At 38.5% G+C, this 14,755-nt stretch overlaps 2 long non-coding RNA genes across 3 annotated transcripts in view; one reads left to right on the plus strand and one right to left on the minus strand.

The window, feature by feature from the left end:
• The window catches only part of LOC134809463 (uncharacterized), an 88,104-nt gene that overhangs the window by 56,660 nt on the left and 16,689 nt on the right, over positions 1-14,755 (plus strand). The window contains exon 3 of one of the 2 annotated variants that reach the window (XR_010155289.1): positions 11,992-12,020. This is a non-coding gene — a long non-coding RNA (uncharacterized LOC134809463). Of the gene's footprint in view, positions 1-341; positions 4,371-11,991; positions 12,021-14,755 lie in introns of those variants that run through there. The other variant, XR_010155288.1, reaches the window with a different exon arrangement.
• Positions 1-14,755, minus strand: part of LOC101057909 (uncharacterized) — a 169,622-nt gene that overhangs the window by 46,742 nt on the left and 108,125 nt on the right. The gene's annotated exons all lie outside the window — the stretch shown is intronic.

Below are 14,755 nucleotides of genomic sequence, written 5' to 3' on the forward strand. Positions count from 1 at the left end.
ATACAGATATCATTTCAGTTGCTTTTCCTTAACTCATAAAGTTCCTATTTTTACTCTGTTATAATTCCTTCCACCTGAAGAACTTCTTTTAGCATTTCAAGGCAGGATCTTATAGCAATAAACTCTCTGTTTTCCTTCATGTGAGAATGTATTATTTGCCTTCACTCCTGAAGAATTTTTTCACTGGCAATAGAATTTGGGGTTGACAGTTTTTTTTCTTTAAGCACTTGAAAAATGTTATTACACTATCTTCTAATCTCCATAGTTTCTGATGAGAAATCTTCAATTATTCAAATCACTGACACTTTTCTTTTTCTTTATCTTATTTTTTTTTTTCTTAGAGACAGGATCTCACTCTGTTCAGGCTGGAGTGCCGTGGAGCAATCATAGCTGACTGCAGCCTCAAACTCCCGGACTCAAGCCTTCTTGCCTCAGCCTCCTGAATAGCCGGGACTTCAGAAGGGCACTGCCATGCCTGGCTATTAAAAAAAAAAAGTAAAGATGGAGTCTCACTTTGTTGCCCAGGCTGGCCTCGAACTCCTAGCTTTAAGTGATCCTCCTGCCTCAGCCTCCCAGAATGCTGGGATTATGAGCTGAGCCACCATGCCCAGTCCATTGACATTTTTCAATGATTCTTTTCAACAATTTTCTTTTTCATAGTTGGTTTTCAGCAGTTCAATTATAATGTGTTTGGAAGATTTTTCTTAAGTTTATTCTGCTTGGAACTTGCTGAGCTTCTTAGATCTGTCCATTTATTTTCCATCACCAAATTTGTGAAATTTTCAGCTGTTCTTTGCTCAATAATAACTTTTTTATCACCAAGATATCTCTCTAAGTTTTTGACATATTCCTCATTTGTTTTGATAAAAGTTTTCTTATTTTCTTAGAAAAAATAAGTTACTAAAAGTCATATATCATTGTATATCTTCAAAATATTGCTTAAAACTAGGACTTGTATTTAAATGTTTTTTCTTCTTAAAGACAATTTTAATTTATGATTTTCTGAATTCAGTCCATAAATTCAGATCATTCAAACTGTTAAGATGTCTTTTATGCTGACATTATTTTTAGATTTCCTGGAATTTCCACCAGGTAACACAAAATTCTGCTCCTTTACCTCATAAAGTAAATATAATGGAGATAATTAGGTTTATTTAGCATTCTCCAGATGTTTTTACGTCAAAAATGAAGAGAGATCTTTTATTTTTTCAACTTAACAAAAAATGGACATATCACAAAAGTTTAGACTTCCTATCTTAAGTAACAAAACATTTTAATATTATACACATTTTTATGTTAAAATAAGCATGCTATTGTTCATGTACACAGACTGGTATAATAATTGTTTAAAATATTTGATATCTAGGTTACTTGATTCCAATACTTACGTTAATCAGGGCTGATCATAGTATACTTTATAGCACAAATCAAAGGTCCCGGAGGTTTGTCAATGTCTTCACTGTTCATAATGTGTTCTTACTCCCAGAGTTATTATTGACTATATCCTTATACTTGTGTTGTGTATTATACCTAAAAGAGAATTTTGCTTCGCTATATGTCCAGAGGATTTAGATTTCGAAAGAGACATCACAGGAAAAAAAGTGTCCTTGAGGCTTGATGAAAATGATATTTTCAGATCCTATTAATACATAATACAAAAGAAAAACTGTAATGTGTGGACTCTAAGATCTATATCTCTCAATTAAAGAAATATAATTCATCCGTGAATCACTGAAAGGATGGTCTTAGCAGGACTTCAAGCTGAGGATCCTTAGGAACTTAGGAATTCTCCAAAAGCATAGATTTTGAGGGTGGAGACAGCTTCAAATTAAGACCATCAGATCATGGAAACAACTGTGAATAGTAGACAACTTCCATTCAAGATCTATGAAGAAGATCCAGATGACCAGAACCAGTGATTCCCATGCTTTAATCTGCAATATGTCATTCTTTATTTACCTAGCTATTTTCTCTCCTCTTTGTTAAAGTTTCTGATTGCTAACAGAAAGTTATTATTTCTTAAACATAATATCTGTATGGTTCCCATCCTTAATAATATTTCGGCATGTTTACATACTTCTTGGCCTGATTCCAATACCTGCCAGCAGTTTTATTGCAATTTGGCTAAAGAATACAATCAAACTGACCTTTGGATTTGTACTCATTTTTATCTGGGTGCCATCCAGCTTTATTTGATACCTTTTCCTTGTTATAAATAAGTTGGTTTCCACCAATCAACTTATTTAGATGACAAAAACCATAACAGACCAGAGAGCCAAGAAACCTAAAGTCTCTGCTATGTCAAACCTATAAATGAGGTGTTTCTTCTTCTGTAGGAAAAAAATACACAGAAGAGCTAGCCTTTGCAATCAACCCTTACAGAAATAGAATGTAGAAAAAGCCAGGGAACAGTTGGGGTATATTTAAAACATTGCCTAACTTTTACAGACCTTGCAAGAAAGGTGCATTAGTTAAGCTAAACCCCCATCCCTGTCCAATTTACAGATTGCAGTCAATAGTCTTTTGTGCTTCAAATCCAATACTAGTTGTGAGGGATTACCCAATGATCTGCTTTCAGTGGAAATGCTCATATGGTGATGTCAGATAGAATTGGCCTAGCACTAGGTGATAGACCTTATGCCAGGCCAATTCTATTTGACATCCCCGTATGAGTATTTGAAGCACAAAAGACTATTGACTGCGATCTGCGATCTGTAAATTGAACAGGGATCTATAATGTGAGTAAACTGAGGTCTGCCTTCAGGAGAGTTCTTAGTATCACCCCACCTCCATTTTGACCTGCAGACTTCCCTTCTAAGAAAAAAAGACATTTAGATAATTTAATTCAAAAATGCTGAACTTTGGTTTACATTTTAAAAGCAACCCCTGAAAGAACATTTCAGACTGCTTTCTTCTTCATTTCACACTTTCCATGAGACTTGACAAGTAGGCAGGATTCTACAGACAATGGTACAGAGAACAGCGAGAGAATGGCAACATTGCTACAGCTGTAGAACTTCTCACCTAAGAGGTTCACAGGTGTGGTGATGGTTCAAAACAGAAGTCTTTCGAGGTAGGATGTGTGCTGACTTAGGGAAAGAATGCTGTACCTGCATTATTACAGACCTCTTTTGGATCTTTAATGTTGCTAAAATTATCTGGGTGGCAAACATAAAAATAGTGAAATTATGTAATTTGGCTAATACTCTCTATCTGCTTGTGTGGCCTCTTCACATTGGGGATAAAATGTTGTCACTCTTGGCTTCTGCCTTAAAAGTGACTACAAGTTCATATCATAATATTTCTCATAGAAATTATCTATGTTGGGCCAGGCACGGTGGCTCACGCCTGTATTCCCAGAACTTTGGGAGGCCGAGGCAGGAGGATCATGAGGTCAGGAGTTCAAGACCAGCCTGGCCAACATAGTGAAACCCTGTCTCTACTAAAAACACAAAAATTAGCCAGACATGGTGGCACGTACCTGTAATCCCAGCTACCGGGAGGCTGAGGCAGGAGAATCGCTTGAACCTGGGAGGTGGAGTTTGCAGTGAGCCAAGATTGTGCCACTACACTCCAGCTTGGGCAACAGAGTGAGACTTCATCTCAAAAAAAAAAAAAAAAAAAAAAAAAAAGAAAGAAATTATATAAATTATATTGCCACTCTCAAATGTGTGCTCTCCAGAGTCTTAAATTCTGCTATGCAGTAGTTGTTCCATAAAATGATCCAAGCATGATCTTCCAACAAAATGAACAATTAAAAAAATCTGTTATTAATAATGGATGGGGTGACTATCATCAGAAACCCTTCATATAACCACAACATATCAAACAGTGATATAAATCTGGATTGATCATGTCCCTAGTTGATAATCCTCTATTCTGTAGCTTAGGCTGGAGAAAAATGAAAAAGACTCCTGAGAACTGAAACCAACATAGTTCCGAGGCCTTCTGTTAAACACTACTGGGACTGGGCATATTTTCCTATTCTTATGTGAAACCATACTGAGGCAAGTAAAAATAACGACTTCATCTTACTCTAGGAAATACTCATCATCAAGACAATAAAACTGTGAACCAACTTAACAGCTTATTTAGCAAGACTAACAATTTGTTTTTCAAGACTCTCTTCAAGTACCTCATCTTGCTGTGCTTATCAAGCCAAAGTTACCATATCATAAACTCTGCCCAACACCAAGTTACCTACTTTTCACGACTCAGCTTGAAATATCCCATATAAATACCTAAATACCTATAAATACCTATAACTACCCCCTATAAATACCCCCATTTTGAGAAGCTATAAATACTTTATCAAATCGGTGTCCTCTCTCACTACTGTAAGTCTAATAAATTCAGTCTTGGTTGATCGATAGTCTTTTCTGGTGGTTTATTGGGGGTGGGGAGAGTAGAGAGTTAACACTGCTAAACTTTTCATCAATCTTTTCTTACCCTGAGTTGCAAAATGGGCCTCTTGTCCTCAGAGTATCTTACCTGATTGGTTTTCTATAAATTAAATACCTGTTTCTTTTGGTTTTTCAAAAGTGTATAAAGGCTTTCATTCCTCACCTTCACTGAGCCTGACTTGTGTAGGTCATCCCCAAACCATGAAGTCTACAGAGGAATACAGATAAATCTTGGTGATAGTAGAAGAGTGAGAAGATTATTTATTGCCCCACTCCTCTGCCAAACCTATTTTGTGAAAATTGCCTTCATACACAAATATAGAAGTGTATTCCCTGACTATCTAACAAAGAGAAATCTCCCAACCACTTTTTTGGTCGCATATGTAACAGGCTTTGCTTCCTGGGAGTCAGTTATTTTATGTTTCTCAACCGATTTAATAGTCTCAAATTCTCAGTCAAACTACCTTACCTTGTCTTTCTCTCTATTCACCCCCGCATTTGTTAAAGAAATTTTTAGGAGTTTTGGTTTCCTGTCCCCATCACCTTTCAAACGCAGCATAGGAGAGCATGAATTGTTTCAACTGTTTGTTGTTCTCTTCTTGTATATTTACAAACTATCCTGAAGCCTAAGTTGCCCACACTTATGCAATCAGGTCAAAATTTTTCTCCAGAAAGTTTGTAAGAAGGGATATTTGCACATGATAATACGCTTCTCCCCTCCTTGTAGAATTGCTTCATAGCCATGGGGCCTAAGTCTGTTGGACTGCGAGCTAATTAGCGTCAATTAACTAAATAATATTATCAGCTGAACAGCACACTTCTGTGTCTCTCAGAAAGACTAACTTATGAACTTACCTCATTTTACTTTATTTTCTCTAGAGAAAGCTAATCAGTGCCCAGTTTCTTTCTTCTAGGGATGAAGGAAGGAAGGGGAAGGTAAGAGGTCCCTGTTCTCTCTGAGGGTTTTGTGAAGCCCTGAAAGGCAAAGTCAACTACTATTGACTATCTGCTACCTTCAGGCACACATTTAATCCTTAAAGAGTGGCTTTCTTTTGTTGGGAGAAGCAATTTTGAGAATAATTTGTTAGGTCCTTCTATCAGGGTGGTAGTTTTCACTGAGAAATGACTGGCATACAAGCAACTCAATGCACATTGTTAAATGTGTGCTCTTTCCTTATAATATGTAGCAAAATTTTAATGGTATAATAATGTGGTCAAAATTTTGATTATATAATCACTTAATTATGTAATTATTCATTGTCAATCTTCCTCCACTAGAATATATTTTCCAGGACATCAGGAACCATGTTTGTACATAGAAGATAGCTCCTTGGCATATAATTGGTGCTCTTTCTCTCATAGTAGGCATTTCTTGCAACATAGAAAGACCTCAGTGAAGACCTGGAGTGAATGAATAAAAGAAGCTGCACAAGTACAAAGGAAACCAGTCATTTATACACAGTCTTGCTAAATTATGCCTGCCATTGAGGTTCTTACCAAAATGCAGTGCAATGAGGAAAATAAGTAGAATGGGGTAAACTTTCATAATAGTATGTGGTTAATATTGCATTTTATTCCACTCTTTTGGTATTAAAAAGCCCTGCACAGCCTATAATAAAATGGTGGTATTTGTAGAGGATAGTTTTCCATTTTGTGATTTTTAAGTGGACATTACTTGGAAAATTAAAACTGGCATCCAACTTTATTTTGTTTTAATAATTTTTATTCTTTATGAAATCTGAAAGTCTGAGAACCACTGATCTAAATCATGTCAAAGTATAATTTTCAAAAAATTAAAAACATGGCTCTTATATGGGTATATAGTATACAGATGTCAAAGATGTTTTGAACTCACTAATGAATCAGCAGGGATGGTAAGCCTGTTTCAAAAAAGGATATGAGAAATTAAAAAGAGAGTTACTAAAGGAAGAAACCTGAAATAAGATTGCTAATTTAGGTACAGGGCAATGAAATCATAACCCTCAGAGGTTATTTTTTCTATAGGACAAAATCATTTGAATCACCACCAAAAAAAAAAAAAAAAAAGGTAATTTGCAATTTATCCATTTTCTCCAAGTTGACTGTACTTTATAGAATCTGGGCCGTAACCAAAAGTAAATAGTAAATCAAACAAATTACCTTTGCTTAGTGTGATAGACGACTCAGACCAGCTTTTTACCTAGTCTTCAGTATGAGTTTGAAAGGTCACACAGTTATCTTTCTGCTTTATTTCCAAATTTTAGACAATGTTCTTTTTTTTTTTTGAGACAGAGTCTCACTCTGTCGTCAAGGCTGGAGTGCAGTGGCATGATCTCGGCTCACTGCAAACTCCTCCTCCTGGGTTCAAGTGATTCTCCTGCCTCAGCTTCCCGAGCAGCTGAGATTACAGGTGCCTGCCACCACACCAGGCTAATTTGTGTATTTTTTGTAGAGATGGGGTTTCACCATGTTGGCCAGGCTGGTCTTGATCTCCTCACCTCAAGTGATCTGCCCACCTAGGCCTCCCAAAGTGCTGGGATTACAGGCGTGAGCTACCTCGCCCAGCCATGGACAATGTTCTTAAGAAGAACCTGCCTCTAATATTTAAATGGAGATTACATATACGTATGTATGTGTATAAGTAAACTTTGGTCTCTATAGATATGAAACTGAAAGAAGAGAAACCAAAAAATTAACAGTTGTTGTTACTTGGAAATGGCATAACGGGTGTTACAGTTTTCCAGAGCTGCCATAACAAAGTACTCAGAGTGGCTTAAATAACAGAAATTTACAGTCTCACAGTTCTGGAGCTAGAAGCTCGAGATCGAGGTGTTGGCAGGGCCTTGCTCCCTCTGATGGCCCCAGGGGAGGGATGGGAGTGTCTGTGCCAGGACTCCTAGCGTGTGGTGGGTGCTTGGCTTGTGCCAGCACAACTCGTGTTCACATGGGATTCCCCTGTGTGTCTGTGTCCAAATGTCCACTTTTCATAAAGAAACCCATCAGACTAGATTAGGGACCCATCCTGTCCAGTATGACCTCATCTTAACTAATTACATTCGCCACAACCCTGTATCAAGATAAGGTCACATTTTGAGGTATTGAAGGTTAGAATTTCAATATATGAATGGGGGGGAGGGCAGGACTCATAATCACGGGTAAGTTTTTCTGAGACTTTTCTTCACTTTCTAAGTGTTAAGAAATAATACCAACACCCATTTCCCAAAATACTCAAGAACTGTTTTAGATGTCTGTATTATTAGTTTCCTTGGGGCTGCTGTAACAAATTACCACAAACTGAATGGCTTAAAACAACAGAGATGGCCGGGCGCAGTGGCTCACACCCATAATCCCAGGACTTTGGGAGGCTGAGGCAGGTGTATCGCTTGAAGTAAGGAGTTTGAGACTAGCCTGGGCAACCTGGCGAAATCCCGCCTCCACAAAAAATACAAAAATTAGCCAAGTGTGGTGACAGGTGCCTATAGTTCTATCTACTCAGCAGGCTGAGGTGGGAGGACCACCTGAGCTTGGGAGGTCGAGGCTGCAGTAAGCTGTGAATGTGTCACCATACTCCAGCCTGGGTCATAGTGAGACCCTGACTCAATAAAATAAAATAAAATAAAATAAAATCAATAATGAAAATAAATAAAACAAAAATGCATTCTCATATTTGGGGAGGCTAGAAGCCCCAAATCAAGGTGTCAGCAGGCCTGTGCTCGCTCTGAAGGCTCTAGGGAAGAATCTTCCCTCCTTTTTTTTTTTTTTTTTTGAGATGGAGTCTCGCTCTGTTGCCAGGCTGGATTCAGTGGTGCGATCTCGGCTCACTGCAACCTCCGCCTCCCGAGTTCAAGCAGTTCTCTGCCTCAGCCTCCCGAGTAGCTAGGACTACAGGTGTTCACCACCACGCCCAGCTAATTTTTGTATTTTTAGTAGAGACGGGTTTCGCCATGTTGGCCAGGATGGTCTCGATCTCTTGACCTTGTGATCCGCCTGCCTCGGCCTCCCAAAGTACTGGGATTACAGGCGTGAGCCACCACACCCGGCCAGAATCTTTTCTCCTCTCTCAAGGGAGAAGCTCCCCTTGGCCCTCTAAAGTTTCTCTGAAAAATCAGCTCACCAAAGTCAGATTAATTGGAGAAAAGGCATACAAATTTATTTAACGTGTATACATAGGAGCCTCCAGAATGAAGACTTAAAGAACAGGGGAAATTGTCCATTTTTATGCTTAAGTTCAACAAAGTACGGACAGCCGTGTAGAAATATGATTGGAAAAGAAGGGTGTGATCCAATGCTAATAGACCAAACCGGGGAAGCCAGCAAGGCCTGTCTGTCTAGATTCCTCTCGGCCTCTCTGAGCACGCATCCCTGCCTTCTGGGTGTGGGGCAAGGCTCTCTCTGGCATAGGGGTATTATGACCCACAGTCAAATAAGGCAGATAAAAATTTCTTTATGGCCACTTTTGGCACCAAAAGGCAGAGGGAAAGTGAGAGTACTCTTTTTAGGTTTTATGGCTTTGGGGAAGAGGGATTCTAGTTTCTATGGTTAACCTCAGGGGAGAATTGGACTGAGAAACAGGAGTGCAGAAGGTCAGAGAAAAACTTTTGCTTCTGAGGCCTTCATTTTAGGGTATTGTTTTCCGAGCCCCAACACCACAATTCTTGGCATTCATTGGCTTGTACCTTTATCACTCCAATCTCTGCCTCAGTCTTCACATTTAATTTTTTTTCTCGCTTTTTTCCCCACTTACTTTCTTAGTGGTTGTTCTAGGGCTTACCATAAACATATAAGTTATCAGAATCAAGTTTAGAGTTATACAAATTTATTTTCTTTATTATTATTATTATCTTGAGACAGAGTCTCATTCTGTCACCCAGGCTGGAGTGCAGTGGCACAATCTCAGCTCACTGCATCCTACACCTCCTGGGTTCAAGCGATTCTCCTGTCTCAGCCTCCCGAGTAGCTGGGATAACGTACCCACCACCACGCCCAGCTAATTTATGTATTTTTAGTAGAGACAGGGTTTTGCCATGCTGGCCAGGCTGGTCTTGAATCCCTGACCTCAGGTGATCTGCCCGCGTTGGCCTCCCAAGGTGTTGGGATTACAGGTGTGAGCCACTGTGCCCAGCCTAAACAAATTAAATTCCAGTGAAATATAGAAATATTATTCCTATATAGGCCTACTCTCACTTCCTCGTTATTGAGCTATTGTTGTTATATTACAATATGTTTCAAACCTGTTACTATTTTGTTATAATTATTATTTTATATACTTTTCTGTCCATGAAAGAGGCTGAGGGAAAAAAAGCAAGTATATATTTATTTATACAATTTGTTATATTGATCTTATTTATCATTTCTGGTTCTCTTCACTTGTTCCTGTGCATTCAAGTTACCATCTGGTGTCTCTTCTTTACTCCAATACATCTTTGCTCTCACCCACCTTCTTTATGCTGTTATTGGCAAATATATTGCATTTCTATGTGTTATAGGTCCAACAATACAATTTGTATGTATATTTTTACACAATTGCATTTAAATCAGATAAAAGAAATGCGTGTATACTGTGTTTTATAATTGCTTCGTTACCTTTACCAGTGTTGTTTTGTCACATGGATCCGTATTATTGTCTTGGGTCACAGGCAGTTTCTCTCATCTGCTTTTTCTTCCTTTGTATGGGTCACATTTCCCTGTTTCTTATCATGTCTCATTCTTTCTTGTTGTTGAAAACTGGACATTTGGGCAATATATTGCAGAAACTGGATACTGGTTCCCCTCTCCCCGCTCTGGAGCTTGTTTTTCTTGTTGCCTGCTTGTTTATTTTTTTAATGGCTTAGATAGATAATTTTAGTGAAGTCTATTTCCCCTACTGTGTGAAACCTCTGATGTTGCTTTTCAGAGGGCATAGCTTTGGGCATGCATGCAGTCACCCTGATTTGACAGTGATTTCAGTGAAACTTTCTTTGACTGTCCCGATCTCTCTGTTAAGCTGTCTGCCTCCTTTGGTATCACACTGAGCTGTTAGGCTCCACTAACTGCTTGCTGATTGCTCTATTGACTGCTGGCTGATTGATCTCTTGTTTTTGGCAATGCCCTTGGGCATAAATTGTTCCACAGTCTGATCTAATTGAATTTGGACCACTTTTCAGGGATAGAATATTTTGGAGGACAGTTTTTGAGGTTTGTTCCCCTGGAGGGCTCCTCTTAACTGTCTCTTGCCAGCTGTCTCTGTTAAATTAGCTGGCCTGTGGTTTTGGTTGTTACTCCCATAGATGTACCAACCTCCTCTTAACTGCTTTCCGCCAACATCTCCATTGTTTTTGAGAGTACCCTTAGGCTTGAACTTTACCATACTCGGTTTCAAATAAAATCAGTCCCTGTGGGGAGAGTTTTAGAGCTCTCTGTTCCTATAGATTGCCTCCCCAACTGGGGAAAAAAAAATCTCTGAGCAGACTGGTCTGAGTACTGAGCAGGAGCAGTAGCCTCTGGTCTTCCCAGATTGCTTCTCCTGGCATGGCTCTTCCACTCCAGTAGTGAGCTGTGGCAAAAGTTACCAGGGCCCCAGTACTCTTAGCCTGCCATGTCTGGGTAGAGCCTCCTTCCTATGAATTGCAACTGGGTAAATGCAGGGCACCACAACCACAACCACACTCACCAGGGATTTAGCTTCTGCAACTCAGAGTTGGAGTATGACAGAGGCTAAAAGCCTGTGCCTCCCTGTGAAATGCCATATCCTTGGCTATGAGTTTAGGAAAGGCATCCATTATATTGGCTACCCCTACCTGGAATGGAATTTCAATCAAGTTGCACTGAAGAGAGAGTCATGGATCAAGTACCACAAAGTCTTGCTATTCTTACCTGACTTTAGTAGATTTTCTTAAATAAGTATTTCTTCATCTGCTGTGTGCCCTTATAACAAGTTCCAGAGACTTGAAATGGTTGAGGTTTTTAAAAAAATAATTGTTACTAGTTATGCTTGTTTTGTTGGGGAGCGGGTCCACAAAACTCTTCATTACTGCCATTCCTGATATTTGTTCATCTTAAGAAGTGTGGTCATTTGTTTTCAATTGTAAACTTGAACTCACACATGGTAGTTGTTAAAATTAGGAACAATGTTTTACTAGTGTTGAGTTTTTATGACATTTTGCAATAGGAAATATTTAAGGAATGGACAAAATGACATTTCAGACTTAGTTTTTTTTCTCACAACATAAGGGAGAGTGCTAATATTCAATAGAATGTGGTTAGAGAAAAATGTCTCAGAAGATTCTATGTGTTTATAGTCTCATAAAAATGTTTGAAAACCTATGTTTAAAATCAAAAGCAGACATCTGTTGGGAGGCAGCTGAAAGTGGGTATTAGTGCAACGTAGGTGCAAAACCAAATTTACCTGTGTAAGTCAATCTAACTATAAGGGCTGATTTAATTATAATACCTCGTTTAATATTCTTTAATACTGGTAACGGCCAAGTCAGTTAATTAGGATTCTGCATCAGAGTAGAAGGTAGTGGTTAAAATGAGTATATAGCCCATGCCGTTTGTCAGTTTTCTTAGTGTGTTAGAAGTGGTTGCAACTTCAGAAAACTAAAAAATCTTATTTTAACTTTTATTTTAGGTTTGACGGTACATGTGCACGTTTGTTATGTAAGTACATTCATGTCACGGGGGTTTGTTGTTCATATTATTTCAACACCCAGGTATTAAGCCTAGTTCCCATTAGTTGTTTTTCCTGATTCTCTCCCTCCTCCCACCCTCCACCCTCACATAGGCCCCAGTATCTGCTGTTCATTTCTTTGTGTCCATGAGCTCTCATCATTTAGCTCCCACTTATAAGTGAGATCACGTGGTATTTGTTCTTCTGTTCTTGCATTAGTTTGCTAAGGATAATGGCCTCCAGCTCCATCCATATTCCCACAAAGGACATGATCTCGTTGCTTTTAATGGCTGCTTAGAAATATATGTGTATATATACATTTTCTTTATCCAGTCTGTCATTGATGGGCATTTAGGTTGATTCCATGTCTTTGTTATTGTAAATAGTGCTGCAATGAACATTCATGTGCATGTAACTTTATGGTAGAAAGATTCATATTCCTCTGGGTATATACCCAGTAATGGAATTGCTGGGTCGAATGGTAGTTCTGCTTTTAGCTCTTTGAGGAATCTCCAGGCTGCTTTCCACAATGGTTGAACTAATTTACACTTTCACCAACAGTGTATAAGTGTTCCCTTTTCTTGGCAACCTTGCCAACATCTGTTATTTTTTGACTTTTAGTAATAGCCATTCTGACTGGTGTGAGATGGTATCTCTTGTGGTTTTGATTTGCATTTCTCTAATAATCACCGATATGGAGCTTTTTTTCATATATCTATTGGCCACATGTATGTCTTCTTTGGAAAAATGTCTGTATATGTCCTTTGCCCCCTTTATAATGGGGTTGTTTGTTTGTTTCTTGTACATTTAAGTTCCTTATAGATGCTGGATATTAGACCTTTATCAGATGCATAGTTTGCAAACATTTCCTCCCATTCTGTAGGTTGTCTGTTTACTCTGTCGATAGTTTCTTTCACTGTGCAGAAGCTCTTAAGTTTAATTAGATCCCATTTGTCAATTTTTGCTTTTGTTTTGATAGCTTTTGGTGTCTTCATCATGAAATCTTTGCCCATTCCCTTGTCTGGGATAGTATTGCCTAGGTTGTCTTCCAGGGTTTTTATAGTTTTGGGTTTTACATTTAAGTCTTTAATCCATCTTGAATTGATTTTCGTATATGGTTTAAGAAAGGGGTTCAGTTTCGATCTTCTTCATATGGCTAGCCAGTTATCCCAGCACCATTTATTGAATAGAGAGTCTTTTTCCCATTGCTTATTTTTGTCAGCGTCATCAAAGATCTGATGGTTGTAGATGTTCATCCTTATTCCTGGGCTCTCTATTCTGTTCCATTGGTCTATGTGTCTGTTTTTGTACCAGAACCATGCTATTTTGGTTACTGTAGCCCTGTAATATAGTTTGAAGTTGGGTAATGTGATGCCTCCAGCTTTGTTCTTCTTGCTTAGGATTGCTTTGGCTATTTGGGCTCTTTTTTGGTTCCATATAAATTTTAAAATAGTGTTTTTCTAGTTTCGAAAAGAATGTCATTGGTAGTTTGATAAGAATAGCATTGAATCTATAAATTGCTTTGGGCTGTATGATCATTTTAATGATATTGATTCTTCCTATCCATGAGCATGGGATGTGTTTACATTTGTTTGTGACTTCTCGGATTTCTTTGAGCAGTGTTTTGTAATTCTCCTTGTAGAGATCTTTCACCTCCCTGGTTAGCTGTATTCCTAGGTATTTTATTGTTTTTGTGGCGATTGTGAATGGGATTGCCTTCCTGATTTGGCTCTCAGCTTGGCTGTTGTTGGTGTATAGGAATGCTAATGATTTTTGCACATTGATTTTGCACACTAAAATTTTGCTGAAGTTGTTTATCAGCTGAAGGAGCTTTGGGGCCAAGACTACGGGGTTTTCTAGATACAGGATCATGTAATCTGCAAACAGGGACAGTAGTTTGACTTCCTCTCTTCCTATTTGGATGCCCTTTATTTCTTTCTCTTGACTGATTCTTTGGCCAGGACTTCCAACACTTTGTTGAATAGGAGTGGTAAGAAAGGGCATCCTTGTCTGTGCTGGTTTTTGAGGAGAATGCTTCCAGCTTTTGTCCATTCAGTATGATGTTGGCTGTGAATTTTTCATACAGATGGCTCTTATGATTTTGAGATGTATTCCTTCAATACCTACTTTATTGAGAATTTTAACATGAAGGATGTTGAATTATATTAAAAGCCTTTTCTGCATCTATTGAGATAATCATGTAGTTTTTGTCTTTAGTTCTGTTTATGTGAATCACATTTATTGATTTGTGTATCTTGAACCAACCCTGCATCCCAGAGATGAAGCTTACTGGATTGTGGCAGATTAACTTTTTGATGTGCTGCTGGATTTGGTTTGCAAGTATTTTGTTGAGGATTTTTGCACCACTGTTCATCAAGGATATTGGCCTGAAGTTTTCTTTTTTTTGTTGTGTCTCTGACAGGTTTTGGTATCAGGATGATGCTGGCCTCATAGAATGAAATGGGGAGGAGTCCTTCCTCAAGTTTTTGCAATAGTTTCAACAGGAATGGTACCAGCTCTTCTTTGTACATCTGGTAGAATTTAGCTGTGAATTCATTTGGTCCTGGGCTTTTTTGGTTGGTAGGCTATTTATACTGATTCAATTCTGTTGCTCATTGTTGGTCTGTTCAGGGAGTCAATTTATTCCTAGTTCAGTTTTGGGAGGGTGTATGTGTCCAGGAATTTATCCATCTCTTCTAGACGTGTTCATAGCAGTTTCTGATGG

Source organism: Pan troglodytes, chromosome 2, assembly GCF_028858775.2.
Source record: "Pan troglodytes isolate AG18354 chromosome 2, NHGRI_mPanTro3-v2.0_pri, whole genome shotgun sequence".
NCBI classification, from domain to species: domain Eukaryota; kingdom Metazoa; phylum Chordata; class Mammalia; order Primates; family Hominidae; genus Pan; species Pan troglodytes.